Raw genomic sequence first — 22,851 nt, forward strand, 5'->3', positions numbered from 1 at the left:
CTGCTTTTCAATAACTCTTCACTTTAAGCAGCATTTTGCTTCTAAACAGGAGTGGGTGTAAGGACACTCAGCATAATGGAATGGGCCAGGTTTAATTCCCTTAATCACTTGGTCAGGGCAACAGAATTAACTGTCCACATCTGTTCCCTCCGAACACACATGCTTAGTTTTCCCTCTTATGCAATAAAGGAGTGTGGGGTCATGATGCCACATCTAGTCTGCCTTTTCCTCCAAATCTGAATCCACAGGGAAAACCCACAAGCTGCCTATGGATCAACACAGCCTTGGACCACAAGATGCTTGTGATGTGGCAAAACCAACTCCATCTTGAGCTTCAGAAGTAACTTCTTACATGACATGCCGTATTTGTCAACAGAGAAGAGCAGAGCTGTTGTGCCACTTGTAAACAGGCAAAGAGAAAAACACACTAAAACCTTGATATAAAATGGTTTCTTAATGAAGATGCTCTTGATAGACCGTTGAAAATGGAGTGTAAGTGCACTCATGCTAAGGGTGATCTGTTCAAGACAATGCGATCTGATCAAGATGACATTCAGCATCCTTAGTCTCACTGATATAGAGCTCTGGAGAGCTGCTCAACAAAGGCCAGGGAGGGCCAGAGTCAAAAGAAAATTTGGAAAGGTGTCATTTAAAATGGCAATTAATTTAGACCTACTGTTTTGTGCTTCTGCCTTGCCTCTGAAACCCTGTGTTTCTGTACTCTGAAATTGTGATGATGGAGGTCAATTGCTCCAAGCCCCTGGTGTTCACAGAATGGTGATTACCACGGTGCTCTTCTCAATCTGGAGCCACCTACACTCACCTCCTTTTGACATTTATATCAACTATGCTTGTTTTAGGATGAAGGCAGAGAAATCCTAACTTCAGAAAAAAAAACAAAAAAAAAAAAAACAAAAAACCACCAAACAAAAAAAACCCAACAACAGAGTTCATGCTGGGAAACAAACATTGAATCACCAAAAGGGGACAGGAGGAGTCACCAACAGGCAGGTAAGTACAGGGAACACAACATGAGTAACAGACAGGGAGCTTCTAGAAAGTGACAAAACCCATTAATTTACAGGAGCAGCTGCACTCTTTTCTGGTATAAGAAAATAAACCAGTTTTGGAGAGAAAGAAAACAACTTTCTCCTTTAAGGCCAAGGACAAACAGGATAGGCAGTAAATGCTGTGTTTCGCCAAGTTTTTCTCTGCAACGGCTGTCATAAGAGATACTAGATGCAAAAGGAAAGATGGCCAGGAAAACCTACAGGTCAGATGGCAGCTGGAAGGTGAGGGAGAACTTCCTGAGATCATTTAGTTAAAAACTGATTAAGAATCTTCTCATTTACGCCCTTTGTTGCAACATTGCTGTTGTTTTGTTTGGACACTGACTGCTTTCAGTCAGCATTTTGTCCCTTGTCTGACCTGAGCTAAGGGTGATTTGAAGATGGTGGGTTAAACACAAAATAATCCCCTCTCAAGGCTGCGGCAGCGTATGCAATGAGGCAGGAGGTGAGACACCTCTTAACTCCCTAGTAGGTGATATTGCACAGGCTAAGCCGGGAAACCAGAGGTGACCGTGTCTGTGCAGGAGCCCTGGGGGTGCTGGCATCCCGGGGGACAGGGGAGCAGCCAGTGCTGCTGGAGGGCAGGAGGGAAGCACAGCAGCACTGGGGCATGCAGCAGGGCTGCAGGGAGCACACCTGAGCCCCGGGGTCCCTCGGGAGTCTGTTTACATCATCCCTCATCCTCCTGGGCAAGCTGCAATTCCTGCACAGGCAGAACCCAGGACGGCGGCACTTCAAACCCATCTGCGAATGTTATCGCTAGAGCAAATAATAAAGAAGTGCAAATGAGGATGATAATATTGCTTGTTTTACATGCAGAAGGTCAGAGAGCACGAATTAGTCACTCTCCTGTGTAGGCCGCTGCTGGCTGGCTGACGGGGAAGAGGAGCCTGCAAAGGGCACAATTCCCTCTCCCGGAGTTCAGCAGAGCATGTGGTGCCGTGATTCTGCCTCATCTCGTCCACGAGCCCGCTAACAGCCAGGCAAGGCGGAGGAGAAAATAATCAACTACTGTCTGGAGATAAGCAACGTTTTATTTCTCCTGGGAGCAAGTGGGGGAACCAGGATGCAACAGCTGTTTTCAGTCACACTATTTCTGCCTTGGACTGCTCCCACTACACACACTGCCTTACTACGGCTTGAAAGGAGTTGCCTATATTTATAAATACAGAGAGATAAATAGCTGTGTCTGAGTGTGTGTGTGCATCTGGTTGTAATGCGAAAGTAAGGAGAAAATATCCTTCCCACGCACATTAATGCAAATGCAAAGAGAAAATATCCTTCCTACAGACATTTATTTTAAACTGTGTGTGCTAGCATATTTTTATTTTAGAAAACTGATTACTTCATCAATGGATTGTGTTCTCACTGCACTTAGCAGTTTGGGCAAAAAAAAAATGAATTCAAATGTAACTCACAGGACAAACAAGTATTTATTTGAATTTTTAAACAGCTTGGCGATTTTTCTTCTCCATTTCCTACAATAATATAAAGCATGTTAAATGGAAAAACGTGTTACAAATGCAAATCCTATGTAAGTGAAAGCGTATAGAAAAAGAATAAAGCTATTGAGCAAATGGTAAAATAATTTTTCTCCCAGCACAACTGGAAAGCAATGCTGCCAAACAGTAAACACACCTGCAAAACCAGCTTGAGGGAATAAGTTAAATCCTCTGACCTGTATATTTTTGCAAATTGATCTAGAATTAATCCAGTGAACATTTAAAGACAGTGCTAACAACAACATTTTTTCGTTACTGGAAGTTTTAGGAACATTTGCTAAGATATCATGACGTGTGCCTGAAAGAGAGATAGGTTTAATAGCATTCAGTCATCATATAATTACACAGCCTGTATACAACAACCATTGAACGATGCAGCTAAGCCAATTTAGGACAATATGCTCATCCACTAAGCTATTACAGCTTAGAATGACGTTCTTATCCACTTTAAAGTTCAACTTACCATTAATTGTTTAACACTAATAGAGTTCTGAATAAATAAAGTCAACAAATTAGAATGCTATAGTTAATTGTAATTAATGTGGCTGTGCATAAAATCCTGCTTCCATAAAGAATAAGATGGCAAAGAAGATAGCTTTGTGTTTTCCTAATGAAGTTTGAATTCTTCTACTGCAAAACAACTACTTACCACTACCATTGTCACCCAAATAAAAAGCAGTCAGATAAAAATTAACACTTAACAAAGAGCATTTTGTAGAAAAAAATATTCTTAAATCACAGCAAGGGCATCTGCTTTGTAAGCTTTTCCACAAATGTGTGTAGGCACATACACAAACATATATATCCATATATAGAGCATATGGTAAAGGCAATGCACCTTCTCAAAACCCCTGATTTATATGGTTTCCAAGTGCAATTTACTGTCTTCTCTAGTCTGTGTTTTAGCTCTTTCTCTCAAGTTCCTACATTCAACTCCAATCTGTGAGGGAAAAGTGAAACAAAACAACGCACAACAAAACAAAATCAAAGCCAAATAATACAAAGGATTTTCATCTTTATCTATCTGCCCGCATCTCTTGGTTATATAATCACAACTGTAATCTCTGGTAAATGCAGACTCAATCAGACAGCACAGTAATGCTGGGGAAGATCTCTCCAAGCTGTGAAATGTCATCGAATCTAAACAGACTGTTAAAGCTTCAGAATGTTCCCATCAAATGACCAGATGGGGATGCAATCATTCAAATCTCCTGCAACAGAAAGTGCAGCAAGACCATGAAATGTTGGCTTCTCCATCATCTGTCTCAAATACTGGGAAGGAAATATGAAAGAGAAGCTTCTTCTCGTATGTCTCAACAGCTCTGCATAAGAGACCGTACCAAAACCAGGTTCTTTGGTGGAATAATGAGCACCTGTCTGAGGCAGAGCTATTTGCCATAAATTTCGATATAACACCAGGTGTTTGACTGTCACTTGTGAAGCATTCTGAAGACTCCACATCAGACTGCCCATTTCTATTCAGCAGAGCAGGAATCAAAGCTGACTTAAAAATCCAATATAGCTATCGCAGCTTTTTTTTTTTTTTTAGTATTATAAAATACAGTCTCTTTGAGAATATATTTTCTGTGAACTGTGAAAGAATGAAAGAAATCCATAGTACTTTCAGTCTGAATCACAGACAGAATTCCTACTTCTTGTACTTCTTGTTTCTGAACTGTATCACCTTTAACCAAGGTGATAAACCACACACTTTATATTACCAAGCTCCCCCGAAATGATGTGCTTACTATGCAAATTTTAGATGATCTAGATGATACTTTCACGTGTCCAGGATAAAGGAATACCTTATTTTCTTCAGATCTATCAAAAGAGTCGGCTGCAGGTGAGATGAGATTTTTAAGTTCATTCATGGCATTTGCTGCACTTACCACGTCTTTTGTGAGAGAGAAATCGTGGCTAAGGCGGAGCCTGCATTTCCAGCTGTGGGAATGTATCAGGGCACAATTTTCTGGGCTTCAATATTCCACTTCCAAGCACAGACAAGAAATGAAAAGTCTACTAACAGAGAACGTGGCAATGAGCATAATGGAATAAACCTTGTTTCACCATTCCATACAGCTTGGGCAAGCCTAGAATTCAAAAGTGCCAGTAGATTGAGATCAAGCATGAAAGTTCATAAAGTGTGCAGGAGAGACTTGGGTTTAAAAAGTTCCCCCACAATAGGTTATACATCTAATTTGGAGATGCCCAGGCATATCCCTGTGTATCCAATCATCACGTGTACTTTATCTGCACAGGCTGCTGTCACAGGCTGTATATTCACCCTCAGACAGATAGATATGTCTGAGGGAGAAAGGCCATCATGTTTTCTTATGTTCTGTCAGCTTGTCACAGATTACAAAATGAAAATTCTGTTCTTAGGAATCAGCCTCCACTCTTTCAGTTTCTCACACTGGGTACCGTGCCAATAAAACAACAAAACAGCATCACTGCTTCAAGGGAGAGGAGAAAACCACTCACCCCGATACCAAATCTAAGCATTCCTACCCTTCTGAATCAGCATAATCCATTCACTTAGTACTTCTGCTTTGGTGATTAAGTACATGAGGAGCAGCTGAGGGAGCTGGGGGGGCTCAGCCTGGAGAGAAGGAGGCTCAGGGGGTACCTTCTCATTCTGCTCCCAGGGGACCATCAGCAGGACAAGGAGAAATGGCTTCAAGCTGTGCCAGAGGGAGCTCAGGTTGGGCATGAGGAAGAACTTTTTCTCTGCAAGGCTGGTCAGGCCTTGGAATGGGCTTCCCAGGGAGGCAGGCGGGGGTGTCCCCATCCCCGGAGGTGTTCAGGGAACAAACCAGACGTGGCACTCAGTGCTCTGCTCTGGTTGACAGGGTGGGGATCAAAGATTGGACTGATGGCTGTGGAGGTCTCTTCTGACCTTAATGGCTCTCTGATTGTCACCACAGACCCAGCCGGATCTGTCTCACCACCCCCCAGCTGCAGGACAGCAGCCATTTCTCTTATCGAGGGCACGATAAAGTGATAAAGGCAGCAGAGACTAAGGTGAAGTGACTCCTGGTGCTGCACAGAACTGACCCAAGCACTTCTGCCAGCACCCAGGCCTGGCTCGTGCTGCACCAGCAAAAGGTAAATATTAGATAACAACAGCATGTTATGCAATTGGTTTTGACATGCCTTGGTCATCAGGCAGCAGCGTGAACTGCTCAACAGACAAAACACGTTCTCTAGTTTTCTGCATCACAGACAAGAAAAATCACAGAGATTAGGACCATAACCAATTCAGAGCCAGCAGGACCATTAACTCTGTGCCCTCTAACCTGCATTCCTGTCACTCTGCATAGCTGCAACAAGCAAACGAATTTGTAACCTTCAGTGCAACAGCTAAACAATATATAAATTTCCTGCTTTACATCTCACCTCAGGAAGCTCCATAAGTGCCACACCAAACGTATTAAGAACACAACAGCTATTCCTTCTCAGAAAAGGAACTAGGCAACTTTATTACATTTTTCTCACAGCATAATCAAGGATTTAACAGTCACTGCACAGAAATAATCGCTACGCTGAAGATGTATGAGAAATCTGTTCAGATGGGTTTTGCCCCAAAAACGCATATTGGAGAAAGTGTAACAGAGAGGCAAATTAAAGGGAGAAATGCTTTATAAAACGAGCAACTAAATTAATAAAGCTTTAAGAGTTTTTTCTAAATTCTCTAACATAGTAAAATTATTTGAGACTTGCAGACTGCATGTATTCATTTGCCTAGTTTTGCTACAGCAAAATGAAACATATTGCTAAATGAAACATAATGAAGTACATAGATATTTTTTTCTGCAGTAGTTCTAACCTGATTTATTTTTAATTTGAAAAAAATCTAATCTTAAAACAATATTTTGCACATGTAGTACAATGAAGTACTATACTGTACTTTGTACTATATTGTGATTTTGTTTTGTATCTGGAAGGAAGGCATAACCCCCTTTTCCAATACATTGAATAAAAAAGATTTTTTTTTAATCAACCATAAGAAGTCTCTTAGTATCTGATGAAGACTTAGAGTCTTTTTTAAAAAAGAAAGTATCTGTATTCCTTTCCAGTTTTCAGATACCAATCTCAAACCAGGCAACAATATTTTAGTATTAAAAAGCTCAATAGACATGATAGGAATTATTTAATTCAATATTAATCTTATAGCTAATACCACCTCTTAACACAGATTTGAGATTCTCTCTTCCACATTCACGGAACCAATAATCAGAAGCTTCCCACACCCAGTTCTTTTTGAAGGAAATCATATGTATACATGCATAGCCTTCCAAAAGCCAAACAAATTTATCTCAGCACAAAAACAAAGTAACAGCCTATATGGTGTTGTGCTTCTTCAGAACACATTCCGAGAAGCAAGGGGTTTTATGTAGGATTGCTGTTCAAGTCTTCACTTGAAATATACTTTTGTAGTATTACCTTCACCCTAAACTACTGATTCACGGGAAAAGGCAGTTTCATCATGAGTTTTCTAATGGAAACTCACTTACTACAGAAATACCACCAGCTGATGATAAACAGATGAATGATTCACAAATGCAAACGAGGAAAAAATATTCTACAATAACGCATTTGATTTTAGCCACAGTTTAGAAATGCATTTCCAAGATTGTTTACAAGACATGAGACATTCCTCCCAATGTCCTTGTAAAAGTCCTTTCCCTGGACGTGAAAAGCCTCATCCATTAATCCAAATCAACACTACCACTACCCCCTGCAGAATCCCACTGCTGTAACAGCTCACAATATTGCAAACCAAAAAACCCTACAAACTTGCAAGGCCAGAAGTGCCTACAAGACAGGCATTCGTGCATCACTGAGGTGCTGATTGAGTCATCTCCAGTGAAGGCACGTAGTGGGAAACGTTTGTCTGTCCACAGTGATCTGTTCCCTTGCATCTCGCCACCGGGCTGTCCACGACGGCTGTGCTGTAAAACAGCACAATGGGACTTCACAGCCCTGCCTGCACTGCCAGCTTTAAAAATGCCTCTCCCCTAAGACGTCTGAAAACCCAGCTGGACTTCAACATCATGCATCAAGCTAAGCAGCGTTAATTCCCTTCTTGGAGAGCCTGACAGAATAGGTCTGGTTTCCCACAAAATCACTGAAATACCTTTAATGATCACAGCTCTGTCACCAGGGGTGAAAAAGTCTTCCTAACAAAACCTGAAGAAATTATTACACATTTTGACAGTTTTTTTTAAACTAACAATTCAGTAGCCATTTGCTGTCTGACCTTCATTAGAATTTCCTTCGTTATCATGTTGCAAAAATCTATTACGTTACTGACTGAGGCAATTAGTCACTAGAAAGCCACTACCATGTACTCCAAACTGGGGAATCATCATTACCATTAATTTCAAAGGACAGCATTAAAAGAGACAATATCCAATATTTTACTTGCTAATTCCACTGTAATTTATATTTGAAAAGTATGTGGGAAGGTTATGCCAGCCTGGATAATCGGTCATTTTTCCTGAGCCATTTTGTTTTCCAGGGAAAGCCTCAGCGGTATCTAGGGCATCTGGGGATACCTCAGAGGAATTCAGAGTTCAAGGAGCTGTTCTGCAGTACTGATACAGTGGTAGTCACAGAGGGCACCTATTTCTACTTTTAAAAAGATGCAATACAGGGAAACAAGGAGAGAGGCAGGGCATTCCCTCACAAAGCTATAATAGCTTAAAACCTTTCATCTTGGTCCATTTCATGTGCGTTCCAGGGACTGCCATGAAGACTTTGCTCCTATTATCCTCTCCTCACAGTGTCCCTGTATGATGTAAATCATGATCTATTTTATGGGCTTTTGTTTCTCACATCAGGTCTGTCACCAAATAAGGACACCGTCATTGTCTTTGCATGGCACTTGGTGAAGTCTCAGCTGCTATCTGGACGCTGTTCTTAGGATACATGATGCCAAATGAATTGCCTGGAATACACAGATACTTATTGCTGCAAGATTTGAGCTATGTAGTTAGAAAGGCTGCTGCAACACGAACAGACCAGCTCAGTAACACAGCTCTCTCACAATCTTAGCTCCTTTCCATACAGTAAGGACTTGCTTAGATAGGAAGCCTGAAAAAAAAAAAAAAAATGTTTAATGGACTCAACACAATATCCTACCTTGTCATTGCAACGATTTTTGTAACCAGGAACAAAAATTTTACCCTTCTCTAACTATCCATGTTTTCTACTGTCCTAACTCAAAATTCCAGTTCAGTCACTTGAGAAATACTTTTGATTTCAAAGAAACATATCTTGAAAAAAGTTGGAGGGTTTTTGGTAGTCATCTGTCTAAATCAACCTATTTCTATTATGAAGTTCTAGTCCAATACATTGCAGGAAAATACAGCTGGGAGAGATGCCCACTGCAGAGTTGTCTAATCTGTCCCCTTCATGCAGGACAGTATCAATGGTAATGCTATCATCCCAGAAGGATGGCTGGCTTGTCTGTACTTTAATATCAGTAATGGTGAGGATTTCACAGCCACCGCAGATAAATTGTGCTATTGTTGTCATTTGAAATGGGATTTGGGGTTTGGGGTTTGTTTTCTCTAATTTTTAACCTCAGTCTCACTTGGTGAAAGCTTTAAGGAAGTCCCACAGAGAGCAGGGCTGTTCAAAGGGTACATGAACTGAACAACTGTGTCAGCCGGGGTAAAGAACAAATAATCTTTCTGGGCTGGAATTCCTGCAAGGAAGTGGGACAAGAAGAAGGATAATAGGTTCTGAGGAGAAGTCCTGTGGACCTCAAAACTGTAGTGAACAGAACGCAAAAGCTGTGAAATAGTATCTGGGGGATCTGGGAGAACAGCCAGGTTAAGCATTCCTTTTCTGGCTATGCATCCACGTAGGGATAATGTCTCTGCCATTGCAAGTCATGACACTCAGAAGAGAAGATAAGAGTGTCCTGAAAACGAGCCTTAGCTGTAACACAGAGACACAGGAAAGAGGAGGGGGAGAAAAAGTCTGTCTCATGGTGAAAGAAGCTACTCTCTGCAATGAAACTGCAAATTCATCTTGCAAAGTCTTTGATAACTCACAGGCAACAGACTCAGAGAAAGCTATAAATAAACCACTTAAGAAAAGCAGGCAGCTCCAAGATCTAACTTACTCAGTTTTCCCAAAAACATGCTTCCCATTGAGACACCATATTCCACTGTGAGCCGCTGTATTCCATTACTTGGGGGGGGATAATGGATTAAGTCAGAGAAGACTGAAATATTCCTTGTCAGATGTGTCCCAGGAGTTAAGAGAAGCTGAGCTAAGAGAAGCTCAGCTCTTGTATTCCACAATTTCAGCTTTTAGTCAACACAGGACTTCAGAGATGACAAGGATATGGGAAACAAGGTGACACTGTGGGATTCTAGTGCTGCCACCCAGTTTTGATTTGGGGGAGGCACAGGGGCTTCTGGCACCTGTATGGCACAGTCCTGGTCAGCAGGGAGGTACATCCAACCCTGCTCATCCAAGGAATTTGGATGATTTTACAGAAAAGGGCTAAACTGGCTAAACATTATTCGACCAAACCTGAGCCTTGGTAATTGAAAGAAGAATACGGTTCCATAATGTGCTAAAAGCAATCAGTGAATGGACCATCTTGCTGCCATGTACTTCCAAAATAATACAGCCAGCTTAGGTTTTTTTTCAAAAGACTCTTGTCCACGTTCAGACTAATCACAAAGAGAGAAGATAGCCTCTATAATAAAGCTGTTTATCTGAAATTAAAAATTGGATTAATTTTTTCCCCTCCTACACTACTAGAACATCATCCAACTTCTATCATCTTTCAAAACACTTTCTAATTGAAACATGCGCAATTAAAAACCAAACAAAAAAAATTGCAATTGCAAAAGGTGAGTAATTAGCAAACCCAAAGGCACACATCTTTCTACAAAACTGATACATTTCAGGCAGTAAATCCAGTTCCCAAATGCACCTACTTGGTCAGGGCTGGAAGGACAGCACAGTTTGTGAGCTGAGTGTGTGAATGGACCAGCAGAATTTTGTCTGCTGTTCAGAGGCAACAGATGCAGACCCTTATCTGCAGGACTGCAACAGCCCTTTTGATAAGTGGAGAATAAACTTATTTTTTAATGTATTAGCTTATCCTGCAGCACTGTTTCCTTACTCAGGGAAGGATTGTTTTCCATAATACAAAAAGCTGTTACAGATTTACTTTGTGAGCAAACTGGGATGTTAAACAATTGCTAAATCGAGAAGATGAATAAACAGCTCTATGGACTTCCAAGTAATCAAAGTGGGAATAAACATCAATTCCTAACATTCAGCATTTAGCTGTAATCTACTGGTAATGGACACAAATTCATACACAACAGAAGAAATGGCACCAAGCAAACATACAGCTTCTGGCGGTAAGATAATTAGTCAACTCCAAACTTTAAAATATACTTGTAAAACCTTCCCCAACAATGCCATTGCTGAGGGGAGCAGGGTAGGGAAGAGGGAGAAAGGAAGGTGGAAGGGAGAAAAAGTACCCCCATCCAAACAGATTCCTTTTAGGGTCATGGCATAAATGACCACCACATGACACAGAAAATAAATAACCCAACCACCTGACACAGAGTGCTTTATGTTAAAATACACAGGAATATACTTACCATGACTTCTGACACAGATAGAAGCATTCATAACAAATTCGGGGAATTACAGTCCAAAATATTCATGAACTGACTGAGCTAAGTCAGATAACCCTTGGTTATGGAGCTTAGATCCTGGAGCTTTACATCCAGCTGTGCCAGACTTAAATGCAGAGTAGATAAGTGATATAAGGAAGACAGCAAGAGATTTTTTAAAGCACATTTTTGCTAGTTTACTATCCGGACCCAGGAAACAGCACACCAGCCATAGTGCTTCCATCTGCCATGCCTGCCAGGATCCTTTCCTGCAAACAAGGCAAGACACAGATGGAGTAGCACATAGCTGCTCCTGAACTACCACGAGAGCCCCTGGTTTCACTTCTGCTCACTCTGCCTTAATGGAAAGCAATCTCAAACCAAGTATTGAGCACCTTTTTCTTTAACCTCAGCAATCCTTTATGCAACATGTGGTGCCAAGCCTCATTTGTTGTTGTTTTTCTTTGAAGAAAAACACCCAGAAACAAGAAGCAAACCTCCCCACCCAGCTAAAAACCTCCCTACCAATCCTGCAGCATGGATAAGCAAGGTTTGATCCCAAGTCACTGCAATCACTGCAAGGCATAAATTAACTTCAACTACCACAAGTTCAAGCTCATATATATGCTTGTTTCTGCTTAGTTTGAAAATAATACCTACTAGCTATAAATGATAGGTTCTGCTGTGCCAATATTATGGTCTACTAAGTACAACACAGCATTTCATTAGCAAAATTGAAGTGGCATCTAACCATCTTGTAAGTGTCCTTCTTTCAAATGTATCAATTAAACCAAACTGCAAATGGACAACAATAGGGAAAACGCGTTCTAGTGGAGGCTGCCCTAAGCAGGTGATCCTTTCTCATGCACAGTCATTTGAACAACAGCAGGGCAATTATGACTATTTTCAGTATCAGACCCTAATAGTCAAATGTACCTAATTCAGGCTTAACTGTCGTTTTATCAAAGTATTTTATATCGCAAATTTAAAGATCCTCCTATTCTATAACACATAGGATGAATTACTTATTTTCATAAAAGCTGCTTAAATACTTTCTGAATACCCACCAGGTTTCATCTGACAAGGACTAACCCAGTCTGACTATACATCAGACTTCTAACACTTTGTTCCGGGGGCCAGGAAATTTTCAATAATCAGAGACTCTTTTGTATCCAGGGCTAGATGGAAAACCTTTGGCAAATGGAGGCAGAACAAAGCAGCAATCATAGCAGCTTCATAAAGGATCTAAACCCCACACTTCATAGCGCTTCTCTTCTGCAAGAGCAGAGGAATGAGAAAAGCTGTCTCCTTTGCAAGGCACCACCAGGCAAGTAGGGAATGACCATCGATGTGGGGAGTATTAACAGACTCCAGATTCTGACTTTTCCCAAGGAGACTGCTGAGGTGAAGGGAATGACACAGATCTCTCCATCCCAGTATCCTCGTGTGGGAAAAAGTCATCTGGAAGCTGGCCTTAAGGTAACTGGGGTACAACTGTAAATTTTAATCTCGCAACACAAGATTTATGGAACTGACAATGAATTAACTCCAACGTTCACAGTCAGTGAAGGTTACGGGGAGAGTGACAGGCATGGAGGTAATGCATAAGCTGCTCTGTAAAAGAGAAATCTATTAAGGGCTTATATTTTGGACTGAGAAACACAGAGGGAAGTGATTCCTGCTCCTTGAAAGGAAAAAGAAAGGCACTTTAAGCCTGGACGTAGCTGATACAGAATGCCAGTTGAACTAGAGGAACTTGCAGAGGCCCCTGGGATTACTGGAGAGATGGAAGAAGAGTTGTAGTAAGGTAATTAGAGCTTCAGTAGAAGAATAAATACTCCACAGGCAATCCACAGGTTCTCCTCACCTCTCACCACTTCTTCTCTCCAGCAGTGACATCTGCCTGTGAAAGCCAAGGGAAAGGTCTCTCTCATTCAACTCATTAGTTACTAATCCTCACTGGAAACACAACAAGGGACACACTAGCGGGAGGAGCTGCCAGCTCTTCCCTCCACTGCTCCAAGGCAGGCACAGGGCACGGGGTCTTGTAGGTGTCACCCAGGAACAGCAACCCAGCGGTGGAGCCACAGGCCCCCAGTGCACTCTGAGAGAGAAAGACACACCCCAGGGCAGCTGAGCTTTAGTCAGGTGACTTCATTCCCTGTATTTTTCTGCTTCTCCCTTTCCTCATGCCCCAGAGGGAAAGAGACTCCTGTTTACAGGCAGGCTGCTGGAGCAAGGGGTAGCACCTTGCTGGGGAGTGATCTGAAAGGAGCAGGAGGAAGAGAGTGAAGACAGCAATCCATTGAGGATTTGCTATCCCAGCTTCTCTCTTGTGCAAGGCATTTTGGATATCCACATCATGTCTTTCCTTTGCCCTGAAGTGGTGACACAAAGTACCATGATGCTATTTCCACCTTTCACAGGGCCTGCTTTAGAAGGAATACTAAAAATAATTGAGGCTTTGATAGCCTAGAAAAATGCTGAAGCAAATTGTGCTTCAGCACTGGTGCTGACCACTGCCATGATTCTGAAATATGTTATGTGCAACTCCACTCTGGTGTCATCTCTCAGCCTCAGGTATGTTGCAGAGAGGAAAGAAGGTGACAATGTCCTGGATTTCAGTCAGCATTCCTTAGCAGGTAGAAAAGCTGAAAGAAAAGACAAGCTGCACAGCTTATTCTTTTACTCCACAGCTGAGGCCATTGGTGTCAGCTAGGATTTGCACTGCAATACCACATACTTCAGAATTGGTTAATAAAGCTGTGACCTCCAAATTTAGCACTGCACGAAAAAACTTTTTTTCTCAGGCTGCTCTGTGCCTACAACAAGCAGCTGGAGAGACAGGGAAAAAGAGAAGACTTAGGTTAGTCTCTATGCAGGGAGAGAAGTAAGGCCAGCTGACTTCTCTGCAAAAACAAAAAAGGTTTGGTTCCTTTTATAGCCAAGGCTATACACAAATCTTTATTACTATCCTTGCTTTTTAGATTATTAATAATCTACCTGACAGTCTACTCCTCATAAATCTTTTCTGAAAAGAATCAACTACCAAACATGTGCACTTATTTCAGGTGACTTAACAGAAATACTTTTATACTTTTTGTTTTCTCAAGGATTTGCTACATCCAGAGATCCAAGACCAAGTCCAGAAGGAGATCAGGAACTGAACTTAAAGAATACAGCTAACAGGAGTTTTTCATCATCTTACAGGCACCTGCTCGTCTTTAAAGAGTAAACTTCCTTTAAAAACCTGTTCTGTATCGCCTCACTCTCAATAGCAATTTACAGCTTCCCTTACTGGGGTTTTCGTGTGTTCTTCAGCTGATATTTAGGCCACAGGTTCCCAAAACAGAAGGAACTGGTCAAAACCATTCACTGTGGGAATTTTCTGTACCTTCATTGATAGCTCCATATGTCACATGTATGTTTACATAAACTCAATCATGTTTTAGGTAACTGTACAAGTTATAGAAACAACATAAAAAAATCAAACTGCTACAAGAATATTAAAAATGCTAATCCACTTCCATGGTACTTTTGTGTTAACTCAAAGCTGTTGTTAAATGTATCAAGTTTCAGCTCATTCAAATATTCTTCTATAAAATAAGATCTGCCTAAAACTTTACCCTGATTGGAAGGGGTCTGACAAAAAAAAATCCTTTTTGTGAGACCCCAAAATAATCCTTTTAATTTTAATGCTCAGTCAGCTTTGTTGAAGTAGGAGAGAAAATTACGTCCCTATCCTTTCAAGGCTTATTTTTGTGGATGTTCTCATGGAAAACCAGCACACCAACCAGAGCTCACTCTCCCAAAAACCATAGACAAACTGAAAATATTTTCTCTATGTCAAAAGTATGTGGAGAAAAGTTAGGAGAAATGCCCACCCTAGAAAACATCCCAAAAGAGAAAAGTCTATGTTCCACACTATGCTCTTGCTACCTCCTAAAGGACCACAACTTTCTGATTGTCCCTGAGCACAGACCCAAAACCAAATGCACCAAGAGCCAGCATGTGCACATCCAACCCTACAGCATCTATAATTAGGAACTAGGATGAAAAGTATCTTTTTCTTTTTTAATGGCTAATTCTCTAGTAATGGTCAATTAGGTATATACACAATGACAGCAGAACTGCATATCACTTGCTTTGTTTGGTTCAGAAAATTCATTTAAAGTGGCAAGCACGAAGTGTACAACACTCCTCTCTAGGGAATGTATTTTTATATACTAGGGTGAATTTAATATTTACTTTATTTCAATTGACTCATTTTTTCCTCCAGAATCTGAATCAAACACTGAAACACTGGCAGGTAAAGTGATCCTTATTTTCAAGAGCAGAAAGCTTCTCTCTAGTGTCATTGTTATATTTCAGTATCTGGTATTCTGCCTTTCTAAATATTAAACTTTTCTGTTGTTGTCATTGGTGGAAAAGGTGCTTACCACTGGTTTAGTATGTGGTACAGTTTTGGAGCACACTATTATGATTAACTTATTCTCCTTTTTTTAGAGATTAGAAAAGTCACTAGGCAGTTACACTCGGAAAAATCTATTATTTATATTTAGTAGGACTTCCTGTATTTTGCTTTTTTACATCTAAGCCCTACACTCCTACACAACGGCTGCATAAAAGAATTTTTATAGTTTCCACTTAAATACAGTCATCCACACCTCTTAAACTTAATACAAGATAGTTTTCTACAATGCAGCTGACAACACTGTACAGAGCCACTCAAAACCACAGCAGAACCAACTCTCCTAACTCAACGGTTTAGGAGAAGTGACTTTCCTAAAAATTATCGCCAAAAATTAATAGTAAGTAAAAAGAAATAGAAACTCCCTGTTCAGAGTTAAGGGAGCACACCTCTAAGTTCTTAGGAGGCACAGAAGCCCTCACCTGGAGACAGGCTCTGCTTTTGTTCATCTGCCCACTGGTGGAAAAAAGCTTCTTCTGAGTCTTTCTCTCTTTCCTTCCCTGTGGTTCAAAAAACTTACACTGGCTCCTACCCCTGTGCCCTGACACAGCCCAGGATAAGCAGCAGGAGATAATTTTGTTTCTGTCACTTTCACTGTTCCCCCCAAACAGCCCCTGGAACAAAACTGCTCCCCCAGGCAGCACCTGAGATGAAAACATTGCTTAGGTCCAGGCCTGGCCTTCCACTGCTGCCTCTCCACGTTCCTCACGTGCCATCTCCACAAAGACTGTCCCTAGGAGCTATTTCTATCCCCAAGTGTTCCACTGATACGCTCATTAAGGATTTTAGATAGCCTTGCATCACCCCTCTGAATAAGCCCTGGTGTTTTCCTTGCCTGTGTGGGCTGAGAAACAACAGATAAGTCTGGAGAATGGAGACCAATTCACAGTTTTAAAGGCTGCTACTAAAACTAAAGGCAGGGTGCCCCAACCTACTAAGAAAATCCTTCAAGAACATCTGCTGATGTATTTTACACTATTTTAACACACATTTATAGTTCTGAATGGTTACTGTTGGTTCTAATGGTTACTATTACCATGAACTAAAATGGTTAATATTTTGCCTAAATATGTTTTGGCTAAGGAGTCTCTTCAGAACAAAAATAGAATGAAGAACCCATTATCCAAAACCAAAAAGGGCTATACTCTGTTCTTAATTTCGCCATATTGAGTTGTATTATAGTTAAAAACAAAACAAACAAAACAAACAAAACAAACAACTCAAAGAAAACAAACACAAAACTAAAAAATCCTCAAAGCCAGACCACCCAACCTCTGTGAAACTTAATTTCCATTCCGGAGAATAAAATGTATCTTCTACAAAACCTGTTGCTGAGGGAAAGAAAAAGGCATGACTTAAGATCAGTTGTTTGCCGAACCATCGCCCAAAATGAGTCTGAATACAGCCACTGGTGTAATGCAGCGTGTGCACCAGGTATCCATCCACAATCTGCTCAGCTAAACGTAAAAAGTTTGTAATCCAATGCTGTGTAGCTTGTCACTAAAAATCTTATAATTACATCCCTGTCTGGATGACTAGTGAGTTATTAATGCTCAGCAATAAAGATGAAAGTAGACAATTTATTACTATTTGGCACTGAACGTCAATCAATTCAACTAAAAAGAACCTATTTAAAAAATAATAAAAAATGAATAATATCTAAGCTTAGCACGCTTCCTGCTTATCCGAAAAGTCTATCTGATTATATTGAGTTAGTCGGCCAGGTGGATTTAAAACAATGTATTCGAACTTCACCGGCATTACGGGATCCCAACGCAGACCAATAATTGGGAGACAAAATTGAGCTAACAGAGAGTGGCCTCAAGTCTCTTCTCAATCCGTGTGTGGATCAGGGCAGGCTGGATTGCAGGGAACAAGTTCCACACCCCTGCAGCTGCTCAGCTCAGCCACTCTCAGACAGGAGCAGCACAAGTCGGGGCTCCTGGAGGCTGCAGACACGAGCAGGATACAAAGCTGGTCCAGCCTGTGGCTGGAACAGTGTGACACAGCCAGAGTCATTTTGTCCATCACTAAAAGCACTCTGTGCAGGAGCTGCTTTGTGCAGGAAGAAATTATAAAGATGAGTCACCGTCGGTTGGCATGAAGGCTCTGGGATGTGACACCTCTGGTCACAAAGTGGGAACCACTTCTACTGCCTCTGAGTAGCAGCAAAACCTTCTTTTCTGTTGTAGCACTGTAAGTGTTACATAAAACTGTTCTTCCTGATAAGGATCTTGTGAAATTGTAAGTAAAGCATAGTTTAAAAAAAAAAAAAAAAAAAAAAAAAAAAAAAAAAAAAAAGCGCCCGGGAAAAAACTTGCCATTTCCATTAAATATTAACCTTCTGAAAGAGCAAGTCAGGACTAAAACATCTCTTATCTTAATTAGTTTAGTAGAAATGAATTTAATTTATATTGTAAGGTTGTATTTTCTATTACAGATCCAGGGCAGGGAAGGGCAAACTTTTTAGAGCTATCCATTTATATAAAAGAATATTATTGTTTAAAGGATCAGTCCAATAATTTTTTGGTCTTATCTTTAGGCATGGACTTCAGTGGTGCTCCTATGTGCTTCTTTCGCCAAAAAACATTAAGGATCGAGGGATTAAATTCACAGTAAACTGCAAACAAACACAAAACATCTCTTCAAACATTGGTATATTGACTTGAGTAGTCTAATAGTGGCTGGAGCTTTGCCTCCATCTAATTTGACCTTCAGTTCAGTTTGACCTCTCAGAGAAGAAAGTCTAGACATTGACCTTGATTGAACTCAACATTTCCCCTTTTCTATGTTGTTCTAAATAATTTTAAGCACACAATCACTAATGCAGCTAACACCACGACTTACTCTAATGTAAAACTGTTCACAGGAAATTTTCTTTGACAGCAGAAACAGAAATGTCAGTATTTGACAGGAAAATGCCAAAACCATGGCCATGTATGAAAAGTTGACGTATATACACCAGAAGTAAAGCTGTTCTTTAAAAAGGCAATGAAATACAACTATTAGTTCCCTCAAATCAATAACCACTGGTAATCTCTGTGACCTAACAAGAGAAAGTGCCTCCTCAATTCTTCCCTGCAGCTTTGACTTTCAGTTTGAAATATTAAAACTGAAGATACAGTTCAGTTTAATTACAGGAAAACATTACTAGTGATGTTCATGTGTTAATTCTCCCTATGCTACACCAGCAGTTGAAATGTAATGACACAGAAAGACCATTATTTTAATTATCCCTATAAAAAATAAGCATGTAGAGAAGTAAAATGTTATTGTTTCCTATGAGCACTGTCTTAGTAGAAATGCTTTTTTAAAAAGCAGAATAAAAATTCAAACATTATCTGGACCAAAACTTTTTTCTTTAAAAAACATGCTGTAAGCATGTTAATAATTGGATTAAAAATTACTTCCTTGAGTTGTCAGGCGTTGCCAGGACACTAAGAAAGCACTGCTAGAAAAGTTTTCCTCTCAAAATGAATTAAAGCTCAGACTTCACAGTTGGCTTTTTGAATACCACACAATCTATATGGGTGTAATGTAAGACTAGTTTTTATTTATTACTCAGCAAGTAGAAACCTCAGCATATGGGCCAGGCCAAATTAATCATCAGCCTGGTCACTGATTTGCCAAGGCACAGGAAAATGATGCTCAAAGACAATGTTTGTGTATATTTTAAATGTTGACAAAGCAAGAAAGGTTCCTGATCATTAGGTTGCCATCCCCTTGTAAAAACTGACTTCAGAAAAGTGCCAGTCGTTGTTCTGCACAGTGGTTCTGTACCAGCTGGATGACAAATACAAACGTCTTAAAGAAAGAACCACCTTTCTCAAATCCTCTGAAGTTTGAAGAAAAACTTTTGAGTCTGTACAACCATTGTAAACTATTAGAGTTACCTAAAGTAACCGTACTAACAGGTGAGGATACTCTTTCATCAACTTTGCCCTTAACAGAGACCGTGGTTTAATTACAACAGATTTTAAGCAGCGTTCCATAAAGTGCCCTGTGAGTATGTTGGATGGCTACAGAGACTTATTGGCAGCTTGCATTCTGTATTGTTACAGCAAAGCTTTATATTCTCAAATTGCTAGAATGCTGCTACTTCTAGACTTTACTTCTCTAGGACATATGCATTTTGAATGTCTTTGATCTTACATAATCTAACTACACAACTCAACCTTACAAACAAAGTCCCCTTTAATTCTGTGTTCCTGCATTTTAATTCTGTTATAATACCTGTTTCTTCCACATAATACAAGGTTCTGTAAATTTAAACAAGTACGAGCCAAACATTATATATAAGTATTTAAATATTTATGCACACATACACACACAGAGACAAGACTTGCCATTACATTCCGAGCATTTTAGAAGGACACAACACTGAAGCATGAAGTAAAAAAAGAAGACATAAAAGCACATATTAAGACATCAGTGCTATTAAATCTCCCGAAATTGCTACAAATGGATGTTTACACAAGCATCCTAACAGGAAGTGTTGAAAAAGGAGTCTGGTTCAAAGACAGAGAGTTAAGAGCTCAATTCGCACCCATTAGGCACCTTATTTAAATTTCAGTCTGGGTGTACGCAGGAGGCAAACCAGTCTCTTGTGGAAGTGCCACTCCACGGCAGGTGTAGCGGGGACGCGCTCCGGTGTCAGCACACGCCGGTACATTGTCTGAGCGCTGGATGTGAGACATGCCAGCAATCCCTGCCTCCACAGCCAGGAATTTATTATCCAGAGCAATTCCCAAACAGCTCAATCGCAGGGCTATGTGTGAAACACCAAAGCGCTTCTGTGTTTACTGCCTTCACAAACAACAAAATATCACCGTCCCTCAGTGCTTTCCGCAAATCTGCAGCAATGATGCAAAGCAGCATTTTTTTTTTTTTTTTTTAATTCCCTTTCGGAATACAAATGCCTGCCTTCTCCTATTGCTGCCTGTTCCTAACCGAGACGCACTGTGGACAATAGTTTGTGAATCAGCGATACCTTCCCACACTGTTGGCAAACTGAAGAAATGAAAAAAAAAAAACCCCAAAAAACTAAATAACAATGTACTACAATCTCGAAAGAAAAGGGGGAAAGAAAGTAAATAAATAAATAAATAAATAACCAGCAGCTTAAAAAACCGAAGACAACATTAAAACACCGTGAAAATATAAGAAATACCAGCGGTTAGGGATGAGGATTAATGGGCAGAAAGGCAGCAGCGGCAGTTATTGCAGAGGCACAGAGAATCCTCCTTTCCCTGGAACTCATGCAACTAATGACCTCTCCAAGTGCTGAATCCCGCGGCTCGGCACCAGCCCGCGCAGCGCCGGCTGTGACACACACACACGCATCGCAACTTGTCAACTCCGCGAGCGCGATTACAGCGGGGGGATGCCGGAGCCGCGGAGCCCCGAGCGCTGCGGCTGTGCCGGGCGGAGAGCGGAGGAGAGCCCCGGGCATGTCGGCAAGTAAGAAGTGAAGAGCATTTACCAGCGGCGGCGGCGGCGGCGGCAGCAGCAGGTTGAGCAGCCCGAGCGCCTCTCACCGTCTCTGGGCGATAACTTCGCACCGGTGCGGATTCCTTCAGTGAGGAGGGGACACCCCTTCCTTCCTTCCTGCCTTCCTTCCCTGCCCTTCCCCGCCTTCGCTCTGCTCTCGCTGCGCGTCCCGTCCCTCCCGCCACCAGCGGAGCGCCGGGGAGAAGAAGCGCCGGGAAGGAGAAGCGCCGGGCAGCAGCGCCGGGAAGGAGAAGCGCCGGGCAGCAGCGCCGGGCAGCAGCGCCGGGCAGCAGCGCCGGGCAGCAGCAGCAGCAGCAGCACCGGGCAGCAGCACCGGGCAGCAGCAGCAGCAGCAGCACCGGGCAGCGGCAGCAGCAGCAGCAGCAGCGGCAGCGGCAGCGCCGGGCGGGCAGCGCCGCAGCCTCGCGCCGCCCCCGGGGAGCGCGGGAGCCGCGGCCGCGGGGGGAGCGCGCGCCGGGCTCGGGGACAGGGCGCGCGCCGGGCGGGATGAGGGGAGCGCGCGCTGCCGGCCGCGCGCCGCGGCCCCGACGCGCGCGCGCCCCTCCCCGCGGGCGCCGCAGCCAATGGGCGCGCCGGGCGCGCGGGCGCGCGCTGCCGGGAGCGCGCGGCGGCGGCGGCGGTGAGGGGAGCGGGGCGGGCGGGGGGCGGCGGAGCGGCGACGGGGACGGAGCCGGGGACGGCGATGGGAGCGGCAGCACCGCCGCCGCCGCCGCCGGCGCGTCCTTGTCGCCTTGACCGTCCCCGCGCACAGCGGGCGGCTGCCCCGGCCGGGCGCTGCCGCAGAGCCGCGGGAGGCGGGGACGCCCCGGGTCTCCGGCGTCAGGATGCTCGCCCCGCCGCGCCGTCGAGGCCGTGCGGGTCGGGAGGGGATGCGGGTCCCTTCCCGCGGCCGCCGCTGCGCAGCCCGAGGAGCGCGCGGAGGCAACAACAAAATCTGGGCGGGGGAAGGAATTGTTAAAAAATCGCTGCCACCGTTTTGCCACGAGTTAGAACCGTTCCAACAACTGTTGTCACTTCTGCAGAGCAGAATTGCTTTAGACTCAAGCGTCGCGTTGTATGTAATGTTAGTCCCAAACTGTGCACAGAATACTTATCTTTTCTCTGAAATAATTAAATGTTGACTATTATTTTTAATTTCTCCTTAATTTCTTTAATCAAGAACCTTTAATTTAGAACCTTTAGAACCTTTAATGTCTCCCTCCACATTGGTACACATCTGTCAGACCAACGATGGCAACAAAACCAGGAGTGTTAAAGCGAAGTAGATCAAAAACAAGAAAGTGACAGAAAGCGACGAGGCACGGGCTGATGGCAACCTACAAAACTTTGTAAATAGTCTTGGCAAGGCCAGGAGGAAAGTGGCAGCTGAAATTAGCTAGGAGTCAGAAAGAGCAGTGAAAAGGAGCCTTGCACAGGGGCAATGCACAGCAGTTCCGCAGATCAACTTCATGACTATATTCCATACTATAGAAGATCTCTGTAGAGAAATGCAGTAAGCTGGAGCACATTGGATTCACTGTAGTTGGGGAAAGTGCGCTGTAAATTCCTGATTAGAGAGAACTACAGAACTACAGCAGAGTTAATTTTCCAACTGCAGCTGTAGTTTTGTAACCGTCAACAAAGAGCAGGAGTTTTAAGGG

At 42.4% G+C, this 22,851-nt stretch overlaps 1 protein-coding gene across 5 annotated transcripts in view; it reads right to left on the bottom strand.

The window, feature by feature from the left end:
• Positions 1–21,327, bottom strand: part of TENM2 (teneurin transmembrane protein 2) — a 615,717-nt gene extending 594,390 nt beyond the window's left edge. For all 5 annotated transcript variants that reach the window (XM_066196982.1, XM_066196981.1, XM_066196980.1 and 2 more), the window contains exon 1: positions 21,183–21,327. The gene's annotated coding sequence lies outside the window, so the exon portion shown is untranslated. The remainder of the gene's footprint in view (positions 1–21,182) is intronic.
• Positions 21,328–22,851: the final 1,524 nt, after the last annotated feature.

This window comes from Chamaea fasciata, unplaced genomic scaffold (genome assembly GCF_029207755.1).
Source record: "Chamaea fasciata isolate MVZ Bird 193981 ecotype frontalis unplaced genomic scaffold, bChaFas1.0.hap1 SCAF_15, whole genome shotgun sequence".
Classification (NCBI taxonomy): domain Eukaryota; kingdom Metazoa; phylum Chordata; class Aves; order Passeriformes; family Sylviidae; genus Chamaea; species Chamaea fasciata.